This window comes from Myotis yumanensis, unplaced genomic scaffold (genome assembly GCF_028538775.1).
Source record: "Myotis yumanensis isolate MYYU_CA2020_CCGP unplaced genomic scaffold, mMyoYum1.0.hap1 SCAF_2, whole genome shotgun sequence".
NCBI classification, from domain to species: domain Eukaryota; kingdom Metazoa; phylum Chordata; class Mammalia; order Chiroptera; family Vespertilionidae; genus Myotis; species Myotis yumanensis.
The window spans coordinates 23,974,255-23,989,616 of NW_027223753.1; positions in this window are offsets into that span (position 1 = coordinate 23,974,255).

Below are 15,362 nucleotides of genomic sequence, written 5' to 3' on the forward strand. Positions count from 1 at the left end.
TGTGGCTCTTCCACAAAATACCACGTGCGGGCACGATTAAAACTTTGTGGCCCATGTGCAGAAGTCGGTATTTTGTGGAAGAGCCGGTATTTTGTGGAAGAGCCACACTCAAGGGGCCAAAGAGCCGCATATGGCTCTCGAGCTGCGATTTTCCGAGCCGCAGTTTGCCGACCACTGGATATCATACCCCAAAGTGTCAACATGTCTTGAGAAAAGGTGAAAAATTGGGATGGTACTGTCCCTAGGTCAGAGCAACCAACACCCCAGGGTCATATTTAGCCAACAGATATGTCTATATTTTGACTCTTACTGGGTCAAAAAAACCCAAATGTGAATGATTGCAAAATCTAAAATTAGAAAGATTTAACATATAATCCAGATTTTCAGTTTCCTTTGAAAAAACCGGAAGATCTGGAAATGCTGAGCCAGCATTTCCGTCCACACAGGAGGCTGGGGTTGAATAGGGACCTTCCTTTCTAGACAGAGCTCATCACTCCTGTTAGCCCCATCCCTACCTCTCCTAGTTGCCTCTTATTAAACGACTTTCTTGAGCTCTGCCGGCATTTGAGGTTTTGACTCTTTATTGGTAATACCAGTCAACACCACCACCAGGAAAGGGCCATTGTGACCATTTTATAGGTACGAAAACGAAAGCCCAGAGGGCTCAAGTAAATTGCCTTGAAGTCACAGGCTGTGGGAAGAACTGCTACCAATGAGTCTTATCTTCCTCATAACACACAGAACCTCATTTTGTGTAGACTGACGATGTGCCCAGATAAAAGAATACATCTCCTCCAGCCTCCTTTATAGCTAGGTGTGGCTATGAGGACCATTTAAAAAAGCTCCTTAAAATGGAGGGGCAGGTCCTGTTCCCGCTCTCCTGTCCTCCTTCCTTAAGCCTGGAATGCAGATGTAATGGCTGGAGTTCTGTCAGCCACTTTGGACCTCGAAGAAACCTTGAGCATGGAAGCCACGCATGTCCGAACAGAAAGCTAGGATTTCCTGAGTGTGTAGCTCTACCATCCCAGTCCTGGCCCACGTTCTGTTAGACTTCTGTTATGGTAGTTACTAAACCACCAATGTTGAGGACCGTTCCTGCCACTGATAGAGTGGCGAGGCCAGGATTCACACTCAGTCTGCCTGACACCCGAGCAGGGACTCTCAGGTTATGCCCCTGCCCAGCCTTCCAGTCAGTACCGTAGCAATTCCCGACTCCCGCCTTGCCTACTGGCATTGGAGGAGCAGTTGTACCACACGCTGGGACTGGCTAATGAGCAAGTGGCTGCCTTCCAGGTCTACAGGAAAAGCAGAACTGACCCCGGCAAGGACAATGCAGGCGTTCCTTGGTGAGGGACTACAGTCCCATATGCCGTCTCATCAAAAGAACAGTAGCCAGTGAGCTTCTTTTCCGGGCTGCCCTCCAAGGTCAAAGGACAGATAAACAATGCCTGCGATAATGCCCACGTGGAGGGGGTTCTCAGGGAGACCCCCAAAGTCTGCCAAGGCTGTCACCAGCTGGTACCCTATTTTTATTCATGTGAAGGGTGTTCCTGCAGTAACAAGTGCCCTTTCTGTTCGAAGCAATGGGCCCCTTTTGTTTAAGTAGTTGGGATTAATTTTGTTTTTGGCAAAAGAAAAACACACATGGTCAAACACTGAGACTTCTCGGGGAGCCATAAGCCTTCTGGCTAGAACATTCTTGAGGTTTCTGCTCAAGTCTCTCTGATCTTAAAAACAGAGATGACGATGATGATGATGAAAACATCACGTTTAGCCATTGTACCATATTTCTTCTTGCTTTTCCTTCTTCAAAGAACAATCTAAGCCCCTCCTTCCTCACTTCCCCTCCCTCTTACTGCTGACCCACTGGCTCCACTTCTGCGCCTTCACCCTTGAGTTGCTTTGGTTAAGGTCACCAGCCACCTGTTGTTCACCCAATGACTATCTTTTAGTTTTTATTTTATTGGACATCTTTGTGGAGTTTATTGCTATCTACCCCCTTTCCCTTGAAATATTCTACTCTTTCAGTTTTGTGACAATACGACCTTTAGGTTTTCTCTCCACGACTCAGACCAATCCTTCTTTGGTCTGAGGGTCACCGATCCTTGTTCCTCCGAGGCTCATCTCTGGTCCCCTCCCCTCCACCCCTGCTCCTCCTGGCCCCTCCTCCTCCTTTCTCGAATCCCTGGACACACTGTCCTCAGGCTCTGTCTTCACTCCCCGTGTTTATCTAACACCATTCACCCACGATGCCTGTCTCAGGTCAAGGTCCCCAGACACAGACTCTAAGGTGGAGAACTGCTGGCAGGAAGCTTCATGAGAAAGGCTCGTGGGAGCAACATGTGGGGGACCAGGAACCCCCGGAAAGGGGGACAGCAAGCAGGCAAGGCCTCTGCCAATGCCCCAGTCTTGGGGTCTGGGATGGCCCTTCACAGTTATCCCTAAATAGGCAAGGGAGCCCAGCGCTGGTGCCCTGAGTGGCAAGTCACACTCACAATCCCCACCGTCCCACACAGTGGGGCCAGAGGAGGGGCCTTGTCCTGGATGCGGCAGCTTCCTCCTGCCAAAGGCAATTCCTGAAGAATGGCCCAGCCAGAGCAGCAGCCGCCAACATCCCCTCAGCTGGGGAAATGAGGGCCTCACGCGGAAGGGGAGTGGGAACACCACACCATCCGCGACGTAATCCCAAGTCTAAATTTGTAGCCTTGACCTTTTTCTGAGCAATTACTATGCTGAGGCCTCCAACTACCGCTGAATGTATTCACCTGCTACAGTTCCCGAATGCAACCTGCTGTGCACACCACTGCTCCGTAAGCCTCTCTCCTCTCTGCTTACAATGGTCTCATTTGTCTACACTCACTAATCCCACACTTGCTTATCAAGTGCCCCTCTGTGCCAGGCACGGTGCCCGGATGTGGGGCGCTGCCCAGTGGCTTGCTGGAGGTCAGGCCTGGAGTCAGTCTGCCCTGTCCCAGCCCACAGCAGGGTGGGCAGCTCAGAGCCACCAGGTCCTGGGCAATGCCAGGCTCACCTACGCTAGAAGCTCCTGGTAGCCCAGCAATGGGAGGAAGGAAAAATGGGGCCCCAGGGGGGCTGGTGGCAGGGGTGGGTCTGGGGCCTGGGGCAAGCAGAGGCTCAGATAACAGGCGAGATTTGTGGGGCTTGGGCACAGGGGAGGAGGGAACCCCCCCACCCCATGTAACCCCTGCCTGAAGAGCCCCCAAACACCTACCTGCTGTGGCCAGCCTCCCTCCCCCCTGCAGAAACTGGCCTACTGATGCCTCAGTAAAGTTGGACCCTATGTACATACATGTATGTGCTCACCAGCAGACCTGTGTCCCATGTTGCATGGACACATGGTCATGCCTGCTGTTCCTTCACAGGCACACACGTGAGCAAGTCTGGGTTCCTCACAGCCATAGACATATGAATGGGTGTGCCACAACCCCAGCACACACCCAGGGCCCTGTGTCCACACTCACCATCCCCATCGGCCCGTGCCCACACAGTGGGGCTCGGCTTCCCGCAGGCACGTGCACGAGCCTGCAAGACCGCTCTGCACCCGCACATGCTCACGTGCACATGGGTGTGGGAAGCCTGAGTGACAGCTGTCAGGCTGCAGCGCGCTGGCATCTGCCAGGTCCTGCTGTGGCCAGGAGAAGGATGCTCCGCTGCACCAGCCTCCCGAGGGAGAGATGAGCCTTTTTTCTCTTTTCGGGGCCGGCCTCTGAAGTCCCATGAATAAGCAGTCAGTTTCCTTCCCTCCCCAGGGACCAGGTTGCTCTCTAAATACCAAGGTGGGCAGAGAGGTGGTATTTAGCCAGTGCAGCGGCTTCCCGAGGAGAGCCGGAGACCTCAGCGCGAGCCTTTGCTACCGTCCCATCTGCTGCCCTGGGTCCCTGATGCTGGAGCTGGAGCGGGAAGAGGAGGGGAGCAGGCTCCATCCTCCAGGGCAGGGTGTGCCCTGGGCTGGGGACTGGCCCTCAGGGCAGCGGCAGGCTCTTTGGGGTCATAGCTGGCTCTGGGTGGGTAGGTGGTAGGGCTCTGGGGGGCCCAAAGGAGTGCCCCACTTCTTCTGGGGAGCGTGGGTGAGCAAGCAGGGCTTCAGCCACCATTCCAGGACCACAGGGGCCCGTCCCTCTGTTTCAGACCCAGGCAGAGCGGTGTCTGGGCAGGATAGTCACTCCGCCCTTAGGGAGCACGGCCCTCCCTCCCTGCCTCCTTTTTCATAGTTAAGGCGAAGAAATGATCATTTTGCAGCTTGACAGCACAATCCCTCTGAGGGCCTTTGCTTCGGGAGATACGGGATAAGCCAGCCTCCTGGGCAGGAAGGTGAGATGCGAGGGCAGGGAGGGCAGGGAGTCGGCAGGAGCCAAGGCAATAAGAACAACAAATGGGCTAAATGGTTCTGCATGAGAAGTAAGAGGAATCGGTTTTACTCCTGAGAGGAAAGGCGAGAGAAGGAAGGCAGGAGGGAGGGGACCCAGGGAGAGAGCCTGAGGCTGGCCCTGCTGGGTGTCTCCACTCCATTCGCCACTCCGCATGCTGTCCCCCTTCTCCATCCTGCCTGGGCCCCAAGCCTGTCCCTCCCAGGAACATCTCTGACTTCACGGAGCTCCTCCCTTCGGCCAACAGGAGGTACTGATAGGAGAACAGAGGGTGGGAGGGGAGAGGTTGGGGTACTTACTCCCTGGCTCTCTCCACTCTCTTCCTATCTCGTGGGAAGTCACAGGTGCCCTGGGAGGCCCCCTCCTCTGCAACATCACACACAGTCACAGTCACCGTCCTGCTTCCTTCCTCCTGGCTCAGCAGACCTGCTGTTTGGTTTGCTTGTTTGTCTTTACCCGTTTTTTCACATGGTTAGTGAATGGCTTCACTAAAGCTGAGGTGAGAGACCTGGGGACAGGGTGCTGCCGTCTGCACCTACTTGGGGTCACCACAAAGAGAGTGTTAGACTAAATGTGGTGTCCCCCCAAGATTCCCATGTGGAAATCCTGACCCTCCAGGTGATGGTATTAGAAGGTGGGGCCTAGGGAGGCGAGCAGGGCATGAGGGTGGAGGCCTCCTGCGTGGATCAGTGCCCTGAGGAGTGGCCCCCACCCCCTCGGGGCCCAGACCAGGGCCCTGACCCCAAAGTTCCAGCCCCCAGAACTGTGAGGAACAACTATCTGTTGTTTATACGCCTCCCGGCTGGGGAATTTGTTAGAGCAGCCTGAGCTGACTCAGGCGGAGAGGAAGGGCCGGCACGGATGGGTGGTGGCGGGGACCTATTCGGGGCATGAGCTGGGGTGGGGTCAGAAAAAGGAGGCTTGTGACCCTGAAGAGGGACCTTCTGTGTGAAAAAACACGTGGGCATCTCGAGGCCCCACTGCCTGTGACTAGTGACCTGTCCCTCCTCCTCCCCGCAGCTCAGGACCAGGTGGCTCCTGGACCTGCCGGGTCTGCCTTGTGGCTGCCAGGAGAGCTGGGCGGGGGCGGGAAGGGGTGGGCAGAAGGAACCTACAGAAACTGACCGAGGGACGGGGTTCTTTGTCTGGCTACTTCAAGGCCGTGGTGGAGAGGGGACAGGCAGAGAGGGGCCTTTAAGGACTTGTATCCCCCCCCCCCCCAACTCGTGACCCATAATGCAATCAGGTGACATTTAAATATTCATAAAAAAGGATATAGATGCAAGTGTGAGACGAATGGGGGAGGGAGGGAACGAAGGACAGAGTTTGGGATCCATATGCCGAGTTTTATGGAACCACAGGATTTCAGAGTGAGAAGGCAGCGGGGGTCACTCAGTCTGAGCTTTCACTGCTGCAGGAATTCCTTCATGGCATCCTACGTTTCTGCTTCCATCCACTCACCGGGCTGCCAGGCCTACCTCTCAAACTCCTCTGGACTTTGCCCGTTATTCCTGTTTGTGAGCACCGCCGCTGTAGTCCAGGCCGGCGGTCTCTCTTGCCGAGATGACTGACAGCCCCTTGCTGGTCTCCAGCCAGCTCCCTGACCCCAGCAACACCCGCAGCGCTCACCCTGGCGAGGAGGCCAGGGGTCTGCACATGTTGCTGCGACGGGCCTTGAACCCGGGACAGAGCTGGAGTTCTGGTTCTTGTGAATTGAGGCCTGGCTTTGGGAAGAAGAGATCTATGCACATGTGTGTGCATGCACATCCGTATTGCGTGTGCGTATGTGCGCATGTACATATTGTGCGTGTGTGCTGGGAGTGGGTGATCCAGGAGGGGCTCCTTCCTCACGGTCCCTAGAGATGCTTCCCGAGAGCCTGCTTCCTGCCCATCACCCGCCCACGCGGGAGAACAAAGCTCTTTCCAGCTGACTGCCGCCTGTGTTTGCGGAGACAAGTTGTACATCTCAATTTTTATCACATGAAGATGAAATAAATGATGCCGGAATAGACCTGAAGAGACAATACAGTGGGTGACTACTCCTTTGCTGCGGAGTCCCCTGGCCCCCCCCCAACCCCCCCACCCCACCTCCCCAGAGGGCTGTCCCCATTGAGATGCCAGCACTCTCTTTGGGGCCTTCAAAGGGGTGTCTGTCGGGCGCTTACATTTTAAAACACAAGGAGAGTTAAACGCGCCACAAAGGCAAGAAAAGCGGTTCTGAAAGGCGCAGCGTGTTTGCTGCCAGCTCAGCGGCTCGCCGCCGCCTCCGCATGGATGTTGCCATATGGATGTTGCTTGACTAGACGGAAGATGTTCTCCTTCTCAATTAGGAAAAACCCACAGCTCCACGCCTGCACAGGACGTGGCAGCACTGGCGTTGGCATGGGGAGGCCACCAATGTGGCCCTTGGCCGGGTTTCAGCCCCAGCCTGGCCCAGAGGAGCAGCCTGGCTTCCCGCTGGGGCTCTCCCTCCTGCTGGAATAAACAGGAACTCAGCCGATTCCAGCCTGTGCCAGACCCCTTGGTAGATCTGAAGACACAGACGACTAAAATGCAGTCTCTGCCCTGGAAGGGGGTGGGGAGAGGGGGGCGTGCAGAGCTAGTCAGAGAGACCGATGGAAGATAAACCCAGATGCCAGCTGGGCTCCCCTGTTCCTAGCGTCCAGGTCAGATCAACTCAACCCCCATTCCACTGACCATACACGGAAAACCTCCCAGGATTCCCGCACCTTCCTGGAGGGCTTCTCACAGGAAGAGGTTAGGAGCGCAGGCTCCAGGCAGACCACCTGGGTCAGATCCTGGCCAGCTCTACGCCCAGCCAGAGGGGCCCACGTCACTCAGCTGCTCTTGCCTCTGTTTCCACACTCCAAAAGCCGGATGGCAACAGTGCCTACTTCGCCGGGTGCTGTGAGAATTAAGTGAGTTAGTTCAGGTGCAACGCTCAGAGCAGAGCCGGGCCCACCGTCAGCACCGCGAGAGATGAGCTCTCCATTCTCATCAGCATTTCTAGCTCCGAGCTCCTGCTTACATCGAATTAATTCAGTTTGTGCATCTTTCCAACCCCTGCTGCTGAAGTCAGTTGCATCCTGAATCAGCCCAGACAAGGACCTCAATCCTTTTCTTATGTTCCATTAAAAAAATCAGCCTCTCTCCCCCGCCCCCCTAAAACAAAGCATGGCTGGGCACACAAAGCCCCTGTGGGTAGCAGACGCTTTCAAAGGATGGAGAGAAGAAGGGATTTATGGATTGCAAGAACACCAGCAGCGTCAAAGCCCCTATTTGACATTTCCATTCCTAAAAGCCCCTCAGCCATTTCCGCCACCAGAGCGTCAGCCTCCTGCTACATTGTTTTATCAGCTTCCCCTTTACTCTCGGCCCCTGTCTCCCCACCTCTGGTTCCGACTTATTTCCTGTGCAGAGCAGTTTACTCTAACTATCTCGTTTGGTTCCTTGTCTCCTGTCAAATCATACCCTCAGGATGTTACTTCCCCCCACGTACCTTATCAAGGTATTGTTTTATCCGAAGACAGTTGCTTCCCTGAGAGGAAGTCTGCTTTTCCTCCCCGTGGAAAATGATAAAACTTTATTTAAAAGCATCGTAGAAACCCTAAATGAGAGAAACCCCATGTACTCACTAATTGGAGCACTCAGTATCCCCAAAGCTGTCAAATGGCACCCCCAATGCAGGCCAAACCCTGAGCGGGATTCTGATGTCAGACGTTAAATCAGTCAGGATCCAGCCAAGAAGAGAGGAACCTCTGTAAACGTTCAGGACGGAAGGAACTTAATGCAGGGCGTTGGTGACACAAAGGAGGGAAGGTTGAGAAGCCAAATAGCCGGCTGCACCAGCAGATAATATATCAAAATATATTTGTGCTAGTGAAGAGCTGCTGTGAGTCCCCAAGTGTCCCCCAGCCCCTCCTAAAGTCCTCCCACCTCCCCAGGCTCTGGCCACTGGAGGGTCAACGCCACTCACACAGGGAGCCTCCAGGGCCTGCTCCAGGGCCTCCTGGGGTGGGTTTGTGCGCCCACACTGGTGGCTCAGTGTTTGGGAGTGCACCCCTGGCCTGGGTGAGTGGAGACAGCTGGAGCACGGGGAGCTTCTGAGAGCGGAGGCAAAGGAGCAAGGAAACTGGGGTGGAAACTGGAAGATGGAGCAGAAGGAGTGAGCAGGAGGCAGGGAGCACTCTAGGAGGCTGTGGTCCAGTCCAAGGAAAAATCCCATCTCTCTGGTGGACGGTGCAGAGCAGCCCACACCTCCCCCACCCAGGATGAGAAGGGGGAAATCGAGGCCATCGAGACAGAGGCTTGCCCACAGTTATAGAGCAGACAGGGGCCAGCTCTGGACTCCGGAGTTCCAGGTGGGGGCTCTCCCACCTCCAGTAGTCTGTCACAGAGTTGGATGGTAACACCCGCATACCAGAGTCAGAGAAACAGGAGATGAGAGGAGGAGGGGCTGAGAAGGTGAGCGGAACCTTCAGATTCCACCCCAAGGGAGACAGCAGAGACCAATGACATCTCTGCAGGACACAACAAAGCTGGAAGAGGCCTTTGAAAGAGGCAAAGGGAAGGCACAACCAGCGGTCAAGGACACACACCGCCCACTTCTGGGGAGGAGGCGGGAGAGGCAATTAGTGGCGTGAGAAGCATGGGGGTGACAGTGGGGAAGGGGCAGCCAATCCTCTCTCAAAACAGACCCGACACAGGGCCTTGCTCTGACCTCAACTAACCTCATCAGCGCACGCCTGTTGGAAGTAGAGGCTGTCATGGAAGATGGAGCGGTCAGCCCTCCCAGGGTCAGTCGGGCCACTCTGGTTCTTGTTTAAAAGTAACAGAAATGGACTCTGGGCAACTTAAGCCAAAGGGCATTGGGCAGAGTCTTTGAGATTCTCAGACTCAAGAGGGAATGTGAGCACGGGCCTCGGGGACTGGAGGGCATGCGAGCGATGGTGGGTCGGGCCCAGGGGAGGGGATAACAGTCCGTGTGACAAGGTGCAGGTGACAATATTTTCATGTCCAGACGTCACGAGCCATTTCTCTGTGTAGACAGAGACCCAAGTGGAGCTCCTTTGTCTGGGGACCTGAGTCTTCCTCTGAGTAATGCAAACATCAGGCTAGTGGGAAGCTTACTGAGAGGTAACCAGACCTTTCAGGGTGTGTGTGTGTGTGTGTGTGTGTGTGTGTGTACGTGTCACATGTGCATAATCAAAGAGCTGGCACCCGGCTACCCATCTGGTGCTGGCAGGATTCAGGCCTGTTGCATGGACAGGTTTCCACTGGGCAGGCAGGACCAGCCTTCAACTGGGAGTGGCACCTGTTTCTCTCTCTCCTGGTGTTTGGAAGTAAGTTTGATTCCCTTTGACTCATGAGCTCTGAGGGCTTTTGAGTAATGCAGGGGAATGGGGACAGAGGTCTCAAGGAGTCCCTGGGTCCTACTATTAAGATTGGTGGCCACCTAGTAACTGAAGACATACTCACAGATGTGTCTGCATCGGTACCCCCCTCTGCCGAGCTGGGCCACACTGCTTATAGGCACCTTAAGATCTCAGAATGCTAGGCACACAGAAGCCATGCAGTGCACGGTAGCTAGTTTCAAGGCCTTGGGGCCATACGGGAGAGGGTGGCTGAGCACATCGTGGATTGTAACTCCAATTTGCCCATGGCCCAGTCCCACGGACAGCTGTGTGTGTGCTTGGGAAGGAGGGAGGGGACATCAGCAAAACCAAAATGAGCAGATTTGACAAAAATGGCCCTACAACCTTGGGGACATTAACAGCCCTGCTGGGCGCTCTGCTAAGAGGGAGGATCTGACCTGCCCAGCGGCCACCCTTCCCTTTTCTGGGGAACTGCTTCATCTCCACTCCAACCCCGAGGTTCAAGTGGGAGCCAGTCGCAGGATTCAACCTTACAGCCACCTGGGTGACCCACCCCCAGCCATTCAGTACCCTTTCTGAGAATTTAGATTGCAACGAAGAGAAAAGAGTCAATTTTTTCTGAGGAGCTAAGCCCTAGGTTGTGATCCTAGACTTTATTGGTTGCAACCTCTCTGACCCTGTCAGAGGCCAGTCTGAGTGGGAGAAACCAGAGCCAACACAGCTGAGAGATGGCCTGGGAGAGGGTTCGGAGGTCAGGCAAACTCCGGGTGATTCCTGTAATTCCAGTCCACCCCTCTACTTGCCATGTCATGGGAACCCACAAACTCTTCTTTTCAATGAGCTATTTCAGGCTGGGATTCTAGAATTTGAAAGTCGAGATTAGGCTTGGCTACTGGCTGATTCCAACGCATCGAGGGTGGCTCTGGCTGGAGATGATGGACAGCTGTGAAGTTAACTGCAGCTGATGAGGGGGGCAGTGTCAGCAAAGGTGGTGTCCCTGGGGGAATGACAGACACCCAGGGGAGAAAGCAGTGCTGGGGAACCATGGCCAAGCAGCCTCTGCAGTAGCAGGAGCAAGTTGGGGGTGGGCGGAAATGGGGACGTGTCATATGATTGAGCAGATTTTCTTGTGAAATTGATCACACGTGCAATCGATGCATTCTAGTATTCTTTTTATTTCCACTTGACTTGGACCTTGGGCAACTTCCCTTAAAATTAAATGTGTTTTGAAAACGTGATTTTTAATGACTTCATAGCCTTTTATCATATGAATCTAATATAATTTATTTAGCAAATTCCCCAGCATAAGGGATTGTAAGTAAATGTCTTCATTTTTTAATTTTTTTCTTATTGTGTACTACGCTGCTAGGAACCTAAATAAATCTTTGTGCACATCTCTAATTATTTCCTTAGGAGAAATTGCTATAAATGGAATTGCTCTATCAAAGAGTATGGACGTTTTAAAGACTTTGATCCATATAAATAATTTGCCTTCCAGAATGGTTGTGACAATTCACACCCCCTGTAGGGTAAAAAAATTTCCTTTTCTTTGAACCTTTGCCAGCCCTCAGTACTATGATTTTTTTTTTTTTTAAAAAAAGGCTAGGCTAAGATGACAGGCAAAATGTATGTCTCCTTGCTTTAATTCAAATTTCTTTTATTACTAGTGATGCTAAAATGTTTCATGTATTTATTGGCTATTTGTAGTTTTTTATTATAAATTCCTTATTTATGTCCTCTGTTCATTTTTCTAATGGGGTTTTCAGATTTTCTTATTGATTTGTAAGAGTTATTCACTTTCCCTGTCATATATGTTACAAATATTATTTCCTAGTTTGATTTTTAATATTGTTTATGATATTTTTATCTACATAATGGTTTAATTTTTATGTTTTCAGATTTGTCATTCTTTCCCTTTGTGCTTTAGTGCTTAGAAAGAAGCACTTCCTCACTCCCCAAATCAGATAAATGTTCACCAATTTTTCTTTTGGTTCTTCTACAATTTAATAGTTTCAACTCACCCATCAAGAATTTATTTCAATGTGAATGAGTTAAATATTTAACTCCCTCCCCCTCCAAATAGTCAATCCGTTTCCCCAATATCATGTGTTAACTAATCCATTCTTTGACCACACATTCAAAAGGGTACCTGATGGCCCACCGAATTATTTGAAGTGCTAAGATCTGTTGCTGGGCTTTCTGTTAGATTGCTCTGGTCTATGTGACTATTTTTGGACTAAAATACAATTAATTGTTTTTTTTTAAAGAAAGGAAGCAAGGAAGGAAATACATCTCTTAGTCAATTTGAAAGGGGGAAAATGCATCTAATTGAGAATTTGGCCTTATTTAGACATTATACTACCTTTGAATCTCAAAATCTTTTTGAAATTTCCACACCATCTTTTGGCATTTATGACTAGAGCAGAGGTTGACACAGTTAAACGGCTAAATAACAAATATCTTATGCTTTGCAGGCCTTCTGATCTCGATTGCAACTATTCAACTCTGCCATTGTTGTGTGAAAGAGCTGTAGAAATATGTGAACAAATGACTCTGACTGTGTTGCAATAAAACTTTATTTACAAAAGCAGGTGGTGGGCTTGATTTGGCTCATAGGCCATTGTTGGCCAATCTTGTTTTAGAACAGCATAGCACATTAAAAATATGATGCAAGCCAATAGGTAGTTTTAAAATTTAAGAAATAGATGAAATTAATATATTTCATTGAATTCAATATATCCCAACTATTATCATTTAAACATATAATCAACATAAAAAGTATTGAGATATTTTACAGTATCTTATTTTGTAGCATGTACTCAAAATCTAGTTTGTATTTTATACTTTTAGCATATTTTAGTTCAGGTCAGCCACACTTGAAGTGCTCACTGGTCATGTGGAGAGTAATTACTACATTGGCTAGCATTGTTCTAGAGCATAGATCTAAGACTAATTTTGTTTTTTTCTTTGCAGGAACCAGCCTTCTTTTTTTTTTTTTTATAGGCCTGCTTTGAGGATATTTTTTTTTTTATCCTAAAAATTTAAATTTAACTATAATATGTTTAGGCCTTAATTTTTTTCAATATTTTTGTCTGCTATTTAGTGATTCCTTTCAAACTGTGGACTCAGTTCTTTAACAGAATGCATTTCAGCTATTTTATCTCTGATCATTGCTTTGGTTCTAATGTATGTATGTTAGAGACACTAATTATTTGTATATTAAACCTCAGTTATATCTCTTCCTTATCTGTTTTCTCTCTTTTACTTTTTGAATCCCTGTGTCTTTTCCCTTTGCATTCTGGGAAACTCTTAAAGTGTGTCCTTCACATCGCTGATTGCATTTTTCTGCCCTAGGCTTTCTTGACTTCATAGGCTTCTAAGGAACATTTAAGTATTCCTTACAATCTTTCCATATCTAGCCCACTTTATATCTCTGCCTGCCTCTCAGCCAACTAATTTCTTTTCCACCTAAACCATTCATTTTATCACTTTTCCCTCATTCAAAAATTCAATTTATTGAACAAAAAAATGAGCTTATTCACTTACCTCTCTATTGTAAAACCTAAAATACTATCTCTAAATTGTCTAGTGTGTTGGTCAGCTACTGCCATAGTAAAGCTGTGTAACAAATGACCCAAACACCATGATAAAACACAATACATATTTATTCTCATGCTCAGAAATCTGAAGGTTGACTGTGCTTCTGGTCTGGCTGTGGGCCTACATGTTGACTAGGGTGGCTCTACTCCATATTTCTCTCTGGGACAGAGGCAACTTAGGGCATGTTGTTCTCATGATGGAAGTCAAAGCTCCATGGGAGGCAAGAAGAGCACTCTGGCCTGACTTGCGTGGCTCAGTGGTTGAGTGTTGACCTATGAACCAGGAGGTCATGGTTCAATTTCTGGTCAGGGCATATACCTGGGTTGTGGGCTTGATCCCCAATGTGGGGCATGCAGGAGGCAGCTGATTAATGGTTCTCTCTCATCATTGATATTTCTGTCTTTCTTTCCCTCTTCCTTCCTCTCTGAAATCAATATATATATATATTAGAGGCCTGATGCATGAAATTTGTGCAAGAGTAGGTCTTCCTTCCCCTGGCTGCCAGCACCGGCTTCCCTCTGGCACTCAGGACCCGGGCTTCACTCCGGCTGCCAGCAGGCACCTGGGACCTGGGCTTCCCTCACAGCACCAGCTTTGTCCGGAAGGACATCCGGTCTAATTAGCATATTACGCTTTTATTATTATAGATATACTAGAGGCCCAGTGCACGAATTTGTGCATGGGTGGGGTCCAGTTGGTCAGCCCCAATGGGGGCCCATCGGACCGGGCTGGTGGGGGGAAGGGGCTGTGGGCAGTTGGCCAGCAGGCCCTGTCCCCAATCAGGATGGGGGGTGATCGCGGGTGGGGCCAGCCAGGGGAGGGGGTGTGGGCGGTTGCCCGGCCCCACCCCCAATCAGGGTGTTGGTGGCCAATCGGGGGCTGGGCTGATCAGGGCCCAGATCAGGCTGGTTGGCTGCCGCAGTGTATGTCATAGCCACTGGTTATTCTGGTCATTCTGGTGGTTCCACTGTTCTGGTCACTGGGCTTTTATATATATAGATATATATTTAAAGAAATAACACTCTGTGACTTTTTTTTAATCCTCACCTGAGGATATTTTTTCATTGATTTTGAGAGAGAGAGTGGAAGAGAGAGGGAAAGACAGAAATATTGATGTATGAGAAACACATTGATTGGTTGCCTCCTGCATGAGCCCCTACTAGGGCCCGAGCAGGGGAGGAAACTGCAATAGAGATACGTGACCTTGACCAGAATCGAACCTGGGATCCTTCAGTCCACAGGCCGATGCTTTATTCACTGAGCCAAACCAGCTAGGGCCACTCTGTGACTCTTAAGTCTGAGACTCAGAACTTACACATTGTCACTTCTACATACATAACATTGGCCAGAGCTAGTCATATGACTGGAAATGTGAGTTCCTTTTGCATGGAGCAGGCTAATTTTTAAGCTGATAATTTTGTATGGCCTGAGAATGATGTTATAAATACCCAAATGGCCTTTGGCAGAAAAAGGTTCCCCACCCCTGGCTTAAGACAACATTTAATTGAATACTGAAAGGTTAGCAATGTCCCTGCTAGTAGTGGGGAGGCATGTACATTCTGACTGCACAGGTGGAGTTTGGGGAGGGGCCTGCACACGGGCCCAGGAACACCTCCTTTCCCGGAGGGAAGCTTTTCAGGGGTAGTGGTCGCGGAGGACCCCTGAGGGCACGTCCGGGACCATCTTTGTACAGAAACCTTTGTCTGGGTTTCAAGCTATTTTTCGTTAGGACAAATTCCTAGCAATGAAATTTCTGTGCCAAAGCGTAGGGTATCCGTTAAAAATGTTTTGGCTGTGGTGACAGAAGCCCCCCTCAAGCTGGCTTATCATGACCAAACGAGTGTGGGGAAGGTTTTATGTCTGCTCTGTAATGGGAAACCCTGGAATGACCTGGCTTCCATCATGGTGGATCCAGGCCTCGGTCAATGTCACTGGGCTGGTTTTCTCTCTGTCATCTCCAGCTCAGCTGTCTTCCTGCACCATCCCTGAAAGCACCAGG